Source organism: Colias eurytheme, chromosome 5 (assembly GCF_061535395.1).
Source record: "Colias eurytheme isolate Ceu_HAF_F1 chromosome 5, ilColEury1 Martin Lab GWU primary, whole genome shotgun sequence".
Taxonomy (NCBI): domain Eukaryota; kingdom Metazoa; phylum Arthropoda; class Insecta; order Lepidoptera; family Pieridae; genus Colias; species Colias eurytheme.
This window is the reverse complement of record NC_142984.1, coordinates 4,716,630-4,730,985: the sequence shown is the minus strand read 5'-3', so window position 1 is coordinate 4,730,985 and position 14,356 is coordinate 4,716,630. Positions and strand designations below refer to the sequence as shown.

General features: G+C 33.0%; 1 long non-coding RNA gene across 1 annotated transcript; it reads right to left on the bottom strand.

Annotated features, from left to right (window-relative positions):
- Nucleotides 1–869: 869 nt before the first annotated feature.
- LOC149908420 (uncharacterized) lies at nt 870–3,014 on the bottom strand. Its single transcript, XR_016456746.1, has 2 exons — nt 2,236–3,014; nt 870–1,434 (listed from the first exon to the last, which is right to left on the bottom strand). It is a non-coding gene; the product is annotated as an uncharacterized LOC149908420 (long non-coding RNA).
- Nucleotides 3,015–14,356: the final 11,342 nt, after the last annotated feature.

The following is a 14,356-nucleotide window of genomic DNA, read 5'->3' as shown; positions in this document are numbered from 1 at the left end:
CTGGGACAGATGATTCTGCAGGATGACCGTGTGGGAACAGGATAAAATATTGAGATGTATTTCATAATTAGTTTTATTTTTAGTCTGTGTTTTTCTATTATTTACTCTGTGGATATGTTATCTGTAGATTGATGGTTATCTATGACTTGACTTGGTGGCTCGGTACGAAAAGAAATGGAGGATTGTTTAAAAATGTATTTTTGTTCGGTGTCTGGGAAATAAACTGATTGGGCTAATTTGGCGTTCTTATTTACACCATCCCCACATATATATTTATTATTTACAATTAATATTTAAAAGCATAAATATTATCTATTAGGTGCACTGCTTTTTGAATTTAAAATAAACCAATCTATTCCAAAAACTAAAATCATGGAACTTAAATTAATATAAATTTAAAATCTAAACGAAATTAAAATAGAGTTCCCTTCAAATAAGTAGCATTATAGTTCACCAAAACGTACCAAAGCAACATTTCACATCAAAATTGCTTTTCTTATATCTCAGTAAATGTTTAAAACATCGCGGGAGCATGTGTTTTATGGGGTTTAGTACTTGTTTTATTAATTTTATATTTTTTCTTACAGCTGAAGCCATGTAATGGCTCCGCAAATCATAATAAAACAGCAGCGTTGCAACTAACTAGTATTGTTATTTCTTGCTATTTATTCTTAAGAAATATGTACCTTTTATTAAAGAATGTATAACCTGTTTTTTTTTTACTATTCGCATTAAATTATACCCGTGAACATCTTTATTATTTAATTTTATAGCATAAATAATTTTAAAAAGTACTTATTTCAGAATTGATGCAGGCGAAATATGATAAAACAACATATAAACACTCTTGTGACATTTATTATAAATGTCCGTATTTAAGCAAAAAGGAACCACCCAGCAAAAACGCACTTCTGAGATATTAAAGGATTTACAAAAACATTTGCAGCTCTGTCAGATGAAGTAAAATTAAAATTTATTTTATTTAAATTCATTGATAAATTACTTATTTAAGTATGTGTATATAAATTTGCTCTGAATATTCTTAAACTTTCTAGATAATTAAGAAAATGTGCATGTGGTTCCTTTTAACATTTATCAATTGATAGGTTTTCTCTTATACAAAAAGGAACCACATCCCAGGGATTTAATGATATAAATGAAACTATGTATTTATAATATCGTAATTAAAGCTTTAATTAATAAAATATATAAAATAATACTTATATAGGACGTTTATTCGACGTTATCATCAAATTGGATTTCGAAATCCACCGTGTCTAGTCCATCTATGTGGTCTTCTTTTGCATCATCACTAATGAGACCGTTATAAAAACTGTGCATCTTGTGGAATGAGATGTAATATGGACTGAATATCGCTAGAAGGTGAAGAAAGCTTCTCCAGAGGCAGCGACGTATAAGGTTCTTCGTTATCTTCTGTAATAAAAAGAAAAAAAGCTTTAAATCAAAACAATAAAGCCGCGTGGCTTTTATACGTAGGTAGGTATATGGCGACAGCAAAATATTATTAGTTCTTATAAAGCCGTGTCCCTACTAGACGACTAAGTATGTTGTATGTACATGCGCCATGTACAAAAAACTGGCTAAGTGCGAGTCGGACTCGCGCAACGAAGAGTTCCGTACCATTATCTATAAAAACGGCAAAAAAATCACGGCTTATTGTATGGGAGCTTCTTAAATATTTATTAAGCTATTGCATAGCTTCTATCGCGGGCCTTGAGCGCGGGGACTGAATCGAGAAATTCCGTAACGAAAAAACCTCACTCCGACGGGCTCGGAGGTGTGGCTTGAAGGCATGCTATGCAATAGCTTTACCGCGGCAGTCCCCGAGTGCCACACGTCTTTTTTTATTCTGTTTTTTAGTATTTGTTGTTACAGCGGCATCAGAAATACATCTAAACGTATTTTACCAAAATAGTAGGTAGGTACCTAGATCATCGACAGTTATTTTTAAAACAGGGTTTAGACTTTAGTAGTTTCATCTCACAATGACAGATGAATCGTAACAAAATGATCTCTTAATTCGACTCGCCGTGCCTTCGTGAACAACGACATTGTCGTTAAAATACGTAAATCCACAGAGGATTCCTCTTGTACTTACTTAATGAACTATCTTCTTAAAATCACACCACAATCGGGAATGAATCAAAAGTGGATAAAGCGTACCTGCATCTCAGATTCAATAAGTACTTAAATGCAATAAATAAAACTACTTACCCGTTGTATCTTCATTATTATCTTCGGTGTTCGTCTCCAATGCTTTTCTTACCAATTGCTTGCTTATTTATTTATTACTAAAATTTTTCACATTTAATTTTAAAGGTAATTAACAAAAACAATAGAACTTACTTCGCGGAGGAAAAAAACACCGTCACGTATTCGAACTACTTCGCTGAATGTCACCTATATTGACAGATGCTCGACGTTTTACTTAAAAAATTGAAGTTTTGCACTTAAGTAATGAAATACGTTGTTTAAAGATGAGAAGCATTGTAACAAGTCAAGGCATTTGGTTCCATATAGCGGTGATGGGTTTCAGAATGTTTTACAATATTTATTTATGCATAATAGAACCGAATGCTTGTGGTTTTATTTTGCAATAAAAAATTACAATTAAATTATGTATTTATTTTACGCATAACCATACCACAGAAACCTGGTTCCATTTTGTGTATTAAAAATAATTGTTATTAATAGAAATATGTGTAATGTATAATGGTACCAAGTAGGTGTGGATCTGTTTTGTATAAAATGACATGATAGTAATATCGTTTATTTGTTTGAACAAAGCAGTCCCGTGGTGCTGTGGTTCGGTTTTGCTTAATATGGTATTATTCGTTGTTGCTGGTGGTTCCTTTCTGCTTTTAGTATACCTTGTTTCCAACGTAAAAATCATGTGGTTCTTGTTTGTATAAGAATTTAGACCACTTTTGAATGAGTATTCTTCAATAAAAGCAAAAAACGAAATTTGTCGAGTGGTTCCATTTTGCATAAATACGGACAAATTGTGAATTAAAATGAACGTACTAGTAACGTAGGTACTTTCTAATTTCCACCAACACAAGATGGCTCATGAAATATTGAAGAGTATTTTGTATTCAATTCTTCATAATTTAGATTCTCATAAATAAATTAGAGGGAATAACATAAAGAAGGATATACATATAATATGCGTGGTCCGCCTACGGGGTGATTTATGTTTATCTTGCTCTTATAAAACGGTATTAATACTTATAAATATATCAAGTATGACGCCAGGGTCAACATTAATATATTAGGATATTATTTTGATTTAAGTCAAAATAAAATAACGGAGCAGTGAATTTTACGTAATCGCGGTATTGTCTATTGATTTTATTTAGATGCAGATAATTAAACCTAAAACTTAGGTTTAGGTATAAAGGATATAGGTGCGATTTTACACGCTTATTAATATATTTTGTCTATAATTAAAAAGTTTAACCTAAACGCTCTGAGCCAACGCTCAGATACACGAAATCCTTATCGACATAACATTTGAATAATCAGTTTTCTCATAATTGCTTCTATTTTCTTAGTGACATTGATTTCTATCTTTACGCCATTTGATCTAACATTATAAAGAAAATATTGTACAACATTATAAACTAAAAATTCAGCACCCTCGAAGCACATCACCCTACAGACACATTCCTTTCGCCAGCTCGACGGGAAAGTTGGTAGATCCGTTTCCTGTTTGCCATTCCACCACCCGGGGCGACCCCCGGTACACTGACTCACAAATAAATACATACGACATCCCTTGAGCCCTGAATAAATCTTGCCGATTCGAAAAAGAACGCTTTTACGGAAATCTCTTGTACCCACTGAATCTTGGTTTACGTAAACTTTATTCGTCGTTTACTTTTATCCGCGCGTCGTAAACCATCTTTGTCTCACATATTATGATAAAATCTGACTGTTCAACATTTATTTTGTCGGCAAAACGCGTTATTTTCTGCTTTTCAAAAAGTTTACATAGAATATCTCTAATGCACCAAAACATTAATATTTGTGAGGTACTATTGTAAAGCCATATCCAAAGTCAAAAGTAACAAGTTTTTTGCGAGTAACATTCATTTGATTAAATCTTCAAAGAAAATTTTTATCATGCACCAAACGTCAATATATTACGCCTTCCATGATGAGATTTCTCAATGCTGAAGATAAAACTTTAGATATCTTCATTCAGCACCAGATAAATGTGAGTTTGTACCATTTATTTAAACGTAATTGGAAACCACATTTTAGTTATCACTCTGTAAAAGACATAAGATATACCTACAGCTTTATCTGCTTGATAAACGTAGCTTGTATACAATCAAAGGATGCGGTGGTTATAAAAATTAATGGATTCCCGTACAAACACTCCATTCCAAATAGCATAACTTGTGAGAAATCTCCTGAATTGACTTTAACTCCAAGAATTTTAAGGTTTTAACAATATTTGACTGGATGTGAACAATACATTTTTATTTTCAATGAGTGTAAGGATTTCAAAAATAAATATTCCATTTTTTATGTTTTTTATGAAACTGCTTCCAACAAGGCATATTTTTAATCTGTAATAATACGAATGACTAAATGTATCGCGGAATATCATTATAAATGTTTATAAAAAATGAGACACATGACTTAGTTTCAATAGCGTAGAAACATTTCAAGATAGAACTAAACACTGACCAAACAACTATAATAGGTAGGTATTTAAAAAAACCTAAATAGGTATTAAATAAAGATGTACACAAACAACAATAAAATATAATAATCCATCCATTTTTTCTATATCAAAGTATAATATCCCAAGTTGCAGTGAACAATGCCGTTCGATAGTGGTACAATAACCCGCCTCAAATGGCCCGGAACTTTTTCTTTAATGGTTTATTTAAAAATCTCGGTATTTTTATTCAAAGTTTCCTTCGGTAAAGACGAATAAATCTCTTTTATTAGCCCCTGGAGACATCTAACTTTGATCTGAATCGCTTTTATGCGATGTTTGCTTTGTTCCTCAGTATCTATGTGATTTAGCGTTATGTTTTGCACATAGAGATTATTTATTCGTCTGCCGAAAAGATAATATACTGTATCAACAGCCTCACTGAATCTATTGTAGGCGGAGTATTGTTAGTGGTGATTTGAGAATTACAACAGATCTTTGGCCATATTTTTTATTGAAATCGTGTACCTACTTCACATGCAGTTTTTTTGCTATTTCCATTACTTACCTATTTAAAAAAGTGTTATAAAAGCCATTCAGATAGTACCTAGTATAAATTTTTAAATTTATACAAATGCCTCTGTGCTATAAAAAAGCTATCATAGTAATTTTAAACAAACAGTTATAACAGCTTTTTGGTAACCTATTAAAAACTCGAATTTCTATTACCCGAATCTTAAAACCCCGAAAACGGTTGTTAGAACTTTTAAAAGACAGATGTAATGAATGACAAATTTTTAAAATTCCTTTTTTAATTTCCCAGATGAATCAATTTCCAGATGCACCAAAACCAGATTTTTAAAAAGTATTTTTTTGTTTCCCGTATTCTCATAATACAGATCTTATTATACCAGATTCTCAGAATACTTTTTTTTGTTTCCCATCGTACCATTTTCCAAATAAACTATTGCCAAATTTTCATAATCTTTTTATTTGGTTCCCATATAATCGTATAACAGATAAACTATTGCCAGATTTTCATAATCTTTTTATTTGATTTCCATACAATCGTGATTATACCTTTACTATCGACTGAAAATAAACATTGTCAGTAAGTAAATTTATTGTTTTACTTGTCCATTACAGACCGGTTTTAGTGTCAAAGTCGACTCAGTAGGTTAGGTTTGAACTACGACCCCCACGCTAGAACTGACTCGCTATTGTTTTACTTGCCTATTACAGAAAGGTTTAAGTATCAAATTCGACTCAGTAGGTTAGGTTAGGTTTGAACTGTGAACCCCCATGCACGAGCCGAGCGAGCGAAGCGAGCGTGCCGCGGCAGCGGCCGGCGAGTGCCAGAAGCGACTCGCTATTGTTTTACTTGCCCATTACAGAAAGGTTTAAGTGTCAAATTCGACTCAGTAGGTTAGGTTAGGTTTGAACTGTGAGCCCTTACGCACGAGCCGAGCGAGCGAAGCGAGCGTGCCGCGGCAGCGGCCGGCGAGTGCCAGAACCGACTCGATATTGTTTTATTTGCCCATTACAGAAAGGTTATAGTGTTAAAATCTATTCAGAAGGTTAGGTTAGGTTCGTGCTGCGTCCCCCTGGAAGGATTACGTTTTGCTGGATATCGTTTATTTGAATTTCAAAAATCTGGACATTGTTTGTCTGGATATAAATTAACTGTATTTCAAAAATTTGTGTTTTAAAAATCTGGCTTTCGTGCATATGGATTACGGTCATCTGGATTTTGTCCATTTAGATTTCGTATGTCTGGAACTCATTCGTCTGGATTGTAAAACGTCGTAAAAATAAAGAAATGGGCAAATGAAATTCGGAGTTGCGATTATATGGCAAACAAAACTTCGAAATTTTAAAATTCGGGGTTATGAAAAAATGTCCAAACGTTTTCTGGATTATGATATTCGGAATATTAAAATTCGAGATTAAGATAGGTAACCCAGCTTTTTAAAAGCACACCTGATTCAAGCACTTTCGATTTTTTATAGCACCATAAGCGTTTTGGTTACAGTATCCGCTCCTTACCCTCGGAGCGGTGGCGAAGTCGTCAGGGTACTCAGACAATCGCATTTACGACGTATAAAAGTTAGTCTTTATAGTCCTCTCGTATATAAAAGTCGCGTTTATGCCTTTTTAATTAATTGTCATGTCGTTAAATGCCGTATCAGCTTAGAAGATGGCTTGAAAATTGTTGACGACGTAGTGATTCAATAAAACGACGTTGATGGGCTGATAGTTAATAAAAATAACATAAATGTTCATTGTATATCCCGTTTATTGGAAATAAATTTTAAACATCACTTTTTATAGCTTTAAAATTGCCTATAAAATAATACACGTTCGCTGATGAATATTTTATTGAATTTTATTGAAATCCTAGAATCGTATTGCAGATTTACTTAATTGTGTGCTTAATTCAAATGCAAGCGGGTGAAGAAACGTTAAGATAAAGATAATGTATTTATAATTATGTTCAAGGCAACGATAACAAATATAAGATCACGGGGAACAATGATTTATTAACATTAATAAGTAGGTACGTAGGCGGGACGTTAATGTCTTCATATCTTAACGAATTCATTTACATTAAGATATTTATAATCTCAGCGGGAAAGCGTACAATACTTTATACCAAAAATTCAGTTTCTATAATAAATGATAAAAGTAATCCTCCATAACAATCGACGGTTATAGCCGAAATGTCTTTAACGGTCAATAGAAGTCGTAAAAGTTATTAAAGTTTCCACTGTCGACTGTCGAGACGATAATATATGAAATAATAACTTGTTTCACTAGTTTAGTGATTTTCTTTATTGTTTTGTATTACTTTCTATCATATAAATGTATTTGTTTATAGCGAATAAAATTAATACTTTAAAAAAACTTTTGGCTTTGTTTGCTTTTATGCGATTCTGTACTCCTCTCTATCTTCTCATCTAGGTCTCTAGGTAATTATTGTACATAAGCATGCTATACATAATATATTTTATAGCTGAAAACTACAATTTAGCTCAACCCTCGCACGCCGCGCCGTCGCTATTTACGAGCCGTCAATTAATATCTTCACTCTTTTTGCAGTAACAACGATAAAGAGTACAAAGTGGCCATAGACACAAATACAAGTGGCTATAAAACGAATGTAGCTGAGTCAGTTCGCCATAGCATTGCGCATGTGCGGTACATTCCGGCACTTTTATTGATTTCAGTAGCACTAACGGTCCATAAAGCCGACGTGCTGGACTGGAGCCTCCGCTCTATGCCCCTTATTAGGTACTCACGATATCTACCTACTGAATTCCACTTGTTAACTTTTTAAGCGATACTCTCTTTAAAGTAGGAGTAGAGTGAGAGGAAAGAGTAGGTTAGGAAGTAAAAATCTGATTTTTACTTCCTTCTGAACGTGTTTTATCAATTAAAAGTTTTCTTTGTAAGTTATTGTGTCTATTCTTTTCATTAAATGAAGCATAATCGTTTTTTTATCAACTATTTCTTTCAGTTCATCAAATAAAACAGTCCGTACATATTTAAATACAGTATCTATTTACAGTAGCTCAGATGCATAATATAAGCTTTTAAGCTCTTTATCTTTTCTATGTATTTAGATTTAAACCCGTGATCACAGACATGTATATGTGATTCATACTCTTTTTTACGTGCAATTATATATTGTTACACGCTTGATAAATCACAAAATATCTACCACAAAGATTTATAGTATTAATCAAAATAACATATTTACGTCATTACTTGGACTACATAAACGTCATTAACAGTCAATAATGGCCCAAACCACGTTCAGATTAGCAGTATAGGGGACCACAGATCTTAATTGTAGTGACATTTACTGAGCTTCATTATGACCATTATTATTTTGTTGGTACATGACAATTATGGGGGTCATTAATTGTTTGATAACGTTATAAAAATCTATAAAATTACAGGGATAAAGACGATAATTGTATGATAGATTATTTCATATCTTTAAATGTAAGTAGGTACCTAATTCAGATCTGACATAAATATTTGCCTAGTTATTTGTACAATAACCAAGTTATTTGTACTGCATATTAAAAATTAAAATATACGCTATTTATTTTGACTATGATTTTATACATTATGTATCTGTGTTACCATTACGCCAATTTCATATTTTAGCGAGTTGTATTTAAAACAGCGATCGCACCTTAAAATTAGTTATTTCTCCGTATAAGTATAACAAACGAACGTTCGCGCAAAGCTTCAATAAGACAGAGATTGTCAACCCTAAGTACATAATAATGCTTGAGCGTAATATGAAAAGAGAACATTAGTGGGTGTTCGTCGTGTAATATCGACGGGGTAACGGCTGCAGAGGTTCTATTGCCGCCTTTATTAAAACTAAATTTCCCACCGCAAATCGTCCACAAGTCTGCAACGGGTTACTATGATTTAGTCAGTATTGAGATGGTTTTTAAATGAACTGTCATGTGTCAATAACATTTTATGTGGGACATACCTTTCGGTCAGTGATAAAAATTTAGCTATCACATCTGTTTTCATTTATTTTAAGGAACAATGATATTTACTAATACATTAATATAATAAATTAGTAGAAAAATATTAGAAATATCAGAAGAAGAATGCCCGAGACTCCTTAGAGCTATCAAAATATACACGTAGTAGATAGAATTACCAAGACCATTGGTTATAAGTAGGAATGTCGTAACGCGGTTAGTGCAACTATCGTAACAAAGTACCTAAAGTATCTTTATTCCTTCTTCAGCCATGTTATGAGTGCGAAGATATATAACGGAATCCCAATGGCATTTAAGGAATTGCCCATGCAATTGTTTAAACTTAAATTAAAAAAGTGGCTGCAATCTCATTGCTTTTATAATATAAATGAGTTCTTTGCTTGTAAACACTAAAGATAGATGATAATAATAACTGTAATGTAAAATGTTAAAATTAATCTAAAAATATATTGTATTTTAGTGAGTTAAATACACATAAATATTTGCATGCCAGTTTGCTGGCGAGTTGTGCGGACTTTATTGTAATATATTATTGTAAAACCTTGTATATTAACCACAATTCCTGCAAATAAATTATTTCATTTCAATTATTTCATTTCATTTACCTCGCTACATCTATAAAGAAAACCATAACACAAATAAATGTTTATAAACATAATTCAATATATATACAACAATTCAAAATGGACGCTATAACCAGTGAGCCATATGTCCAAGACGAAAGCGCAGTGTAGCGATGATTTCGGTACATTTAGCTCGACCGTAATGACGCTCGGAATCGTCTTGATGGAAGCTATGAATGAGCTCTCACAACATAAAGAAATCCCCTTAAAAAGGGTAGCTCCGGGGTGGGATAACACTGCGCAGCGACGCTCAAAATATACGGATTTTATAAGAATATATGCTTTCATTATTCCTTGTTATAACATATTATACATTTTTTCATTAAGTTTAAATTTATTTTATCTTAATGTTATTTAATAACATTCAAATTTAAAGGTGAAACTATACTGTTTTTACAAAATGTCAATAAATTTACAAGCTCTAGGTGAAAATCATCATTATTTAAACAAATAGTAAATACTTTAACTCTAGATATAAGTAGGTATATAGAGAGGCAGAAATTAAAAAATGCAATATAACTTTATACTAATACCGCTATGCCTAATATTCCCAGAACTAATTACAACAAATATTGTCTGTATGTAAGAAGTTTTGAGTAAGCGCTCAACATAAGGCGGTTAAAGTTTGAGATGTGATGTCTGGCGAAACTTTGTGCTTCGAGACGTCTAAGCCAGGGGTGGCGTTTCATTACTGCGCTTCTAGCTAAATCCAGACTAGATTTAGGCTATCTCAGAATGCACCTAGAATAACAACCTCAGCATAATTAAACACACTAAATGTAAACTGCAGTACCTAAGTAATTGAAACTCTAATGGGATTGCTGTTTGCGTTTATGTCTTAATTTCTCTCGTTTATTATTTAAAAAATTACTATGTAATTATTATCTTTCAGAAATACAGATTACAAATCAATTTACTTGTGTTCATACTCATATAATCAGTCCTAATTGAAAACATAATCGTAAGTAAGAAGTTCTCAGAAAAAAAACAGTGCATTCCCATCTTCGCACAAAAATACATTGTTTTTGTATAGGTAGAAGACGTAAGTGATATAATTAAATTGTTGTTACAGTATGATGTTGTCAGTCCTTACAATAGGTGTCGTTGACTTCTTTATGAAGGTTATAATACTTTACGCAAAGCTTAATGTGAAGCACAAAAAGACCTACAATAACTATGTAATATCTTTCAAAATAATTATGTAAAAAAATCCTTAACTTTGATTAACAAAGAATATACTTTCTTAACTATAGATATTAACAATCATGTACCATGTCTATAACATAAAATATAGGACGAATCCATTTATCGACTATACGACTCCATTAATCTAGCCAATCCATTCCCAAAGATAAAGCATTGTTTAAAACAACATAGCCTTCATAAGTTCGCGTAATCTAATCCCCCGTTCGTATCAAAAGTCAGCGAATAAACAAGAAACTATCACGAAGTACATTACTCTCCGTTCTCCGAGATTTACAGTTACAAAACAAGCAGAAATATCTTCTAGGGTTACAGTGGATCGGTAAAGTTGCTGATGGCGTGTTCCTGACCCTAGCGGCAAAGGGGAGCAAACAAAACAAGTTTTTTCCTGTGATGAATAAATAAGACAAGGGTCGCCGCCGAGGGGTTATCCCTACTTGTAAAATTGGCGTTTGTCTGATTTGAATGTTTTAATCCTTTTGAATATTGCAGTCTCAGATGGATTCCACGTATCTAATTACTTTAATGTCTTGGCATTGTTAATGTAATCAACTAATTGGTAGGTATAAATAGGAGATGAAACATGGCTTACAGCAACGTTATTGTTTGTGTAATTCTTTTGCATACATTGTTCAAAAGTATGTGTCATGTGAGTCAAAAATACATAACTCACTCACAAGTACAAATTTATTTAATTTTTGAATGTAGATTTTACCTCCATGCAGGCATAAATAGATAATAGTCATAAGTACCTAACTAAAAAAATATATTGACTATTTAAATATACTTCAAGTACCATTATCCAATTAAAGAAAGTTTCCTTTCCAAAAAGGCTGTCACCCATTATAAGTTCTATCCCGGATTCGTATAGGACGCACGGTGACCCCGGGCGATGAAACTAACGGCCTGGGGAATCAACAAAAGAGCAATAAGATATGGTAGGAAAACTAGTGTGGGTCCCCGGGGAGCCCTCCCGCGACTTCGACTATCGTCTTCGGGCTTTAGGAAATGTGTTTTCCACGATTCGCTCAGACGGATATCTTCCGAGTAATAGTCTTGAATCACGAATCTGTAACAAAGAAATTCCTATTAAGCTTTATTGTGCCAATAGCATGACATGTTATTTAGGTTAATATTTAAACAGACCAACAAATTAATACTGTACCTATAGCGTTAAAATCTACAAAACGTTTCCGTGTCAAATTATTTGCAGTTCCGAAGCATAATCGCTATGAAATTATAGACATCGCATAAAAGTTAAAAAGTGCGCGCTTTTATTAAATGTAGCGAATTTATGCGTCAGTATTATCGAATTGCTCCGCAGTTTCGCAATATGTATAATTGCGAGCCGCTGCGACTAAGCAACACGTCACCGGGATAGCCTCGTAGGTATATCCCGGTAATTGGAGCGAACCCGGGATTCCACTTTCTTTATTGCAAATAAACTAGTCCCGCACCGGTGTTATTCTAGTTTGTTGCTGCAATTTCAAAGGTTAAAATCATCAAATGCAATAAAAACTATTTCTATTGGATGCCGTATTGAATATTAAAAAAGTACCTATAATGGCTATTGGTTTCAGATTTACGTTTTTTAAATGGGATGTCATTACCTAGGATTATATTATTTAATTAATATTTGAAAAAATAAGCATTAATAAGATAATAAAATAAGAGCTTGTTTTGAATATGTCTATATATGTATTAATGGACATTTTAAGATTATATTCATTAAACGAATATATTCTAACTATCTATTTGTTTAAATAATGATGATTTTCACATATTAAATAATGCTATATAAACAGATTAGGTACATATAACATGTATGTATCTAGTGCGCAGTGCAAGCAAGCTCAATGGGCGGCAATGAATAACAATTTATATGCGTTTAATGTGCCAAGCAATTAAATTGCGACTGTATACTGTCGGATACTGTTTGCCACATGTTATATGCACAAACACACCATGTTTAGTATAGCACTACCCACATAATACATGCCAATGATAAATCATAAAAATAACATATCCATTAAGATTCAAATAATGACTCATAATTAAGTGTTTAAACAATTATAACACCCATAACATTTGTTTAATTACAGCAGCTATAAAGTACAAATCATAAGCCCCTTGAGCGAGAAAATAGTAAAGTTTGAATACTGAAACATAACATTAAATCGTGTAACTTCATAACTAAAACGTTAAGAATTCATAAACAGTAAATAACAGCGGACCCAAAGAAACTCAAGACGCGACGAAAGTATACTAAAGCCGCATTAAAAATAAAAGGTAAGGTGAAATTTATTTGTAATGGCCGCCGTACGATGTAGCTGATATTACAAGAAAATACACTCCGGTCTAGAAATCCATGAACCTTGTAAGCAATTCTACAAAAATGGTAAGGGATTTTAGGACTCGGTTCGGTCGGCGATCGGTCGCTTCGAAAGCGTTAGTATTGTAGAGTCGTATAGAGTTGTCAAGGGCGGGGTTTCGTGATGAATTGAAAGCATTCCGGACGGGCGCGGGGTGAGGGGGGAGATTTTTGAGGGGAGCGTTGCTCGGAGAAGGAATGGGGTTCGCGGGTGCAAGGGGGTTGATTAATGGTCCCCGCTAGAGGGAGCCATGTTCATTATACCGACGGAACGATGTGTTACTTGCCTACTAATATATTTTGCTTTCGGTGGCTCTCCGATCCCAGTGTGTTATTAGTTCATTATTTTAGGCATTTTTATTTCTTCCGGAGATGAAAAATGATGTCCCACTGATTACGGGCGGAATACAAAAATAGGCTAGGCTGGTTTTTTTGAGTTAATAATTCCAAGCGGCATCCTATGTTATTCGAAATTCGACGTTTATTAAGTTTATGACTCTATTTTAACATATTATAGTCGATCTTAAGTTTTTATTTGAAAACTAAACATTAACTAACTGCTTTATGGGTAATTTAAGTATGTTATTAAGACATTATTTTTGTGAACAAAAAGCACATTCGTTTTGATGTAGGTAGGTATTATTTCATATTTTTTATAATTGATTCCCATCTACAACGCAAATAAAAAAAAATAATGTCTGTTATTTTTACATTTGGAATTATATTGCTCTTCATCTTTATATACAACAGGAGTGAGGAGACATTATAATTAGCTGCTCGTCCAGTCTTTGTTCGGATATTGTTCAACGGTAATTGAAGTGGTAGAGCCATAAAATTATTAATGTGCAAAATTTTAGAGCGCTGATAAGTAGGTATGTGTTTAGAAATGTTAAAAATAAATTTTTGTTTACATATTACATATTTTAATTTT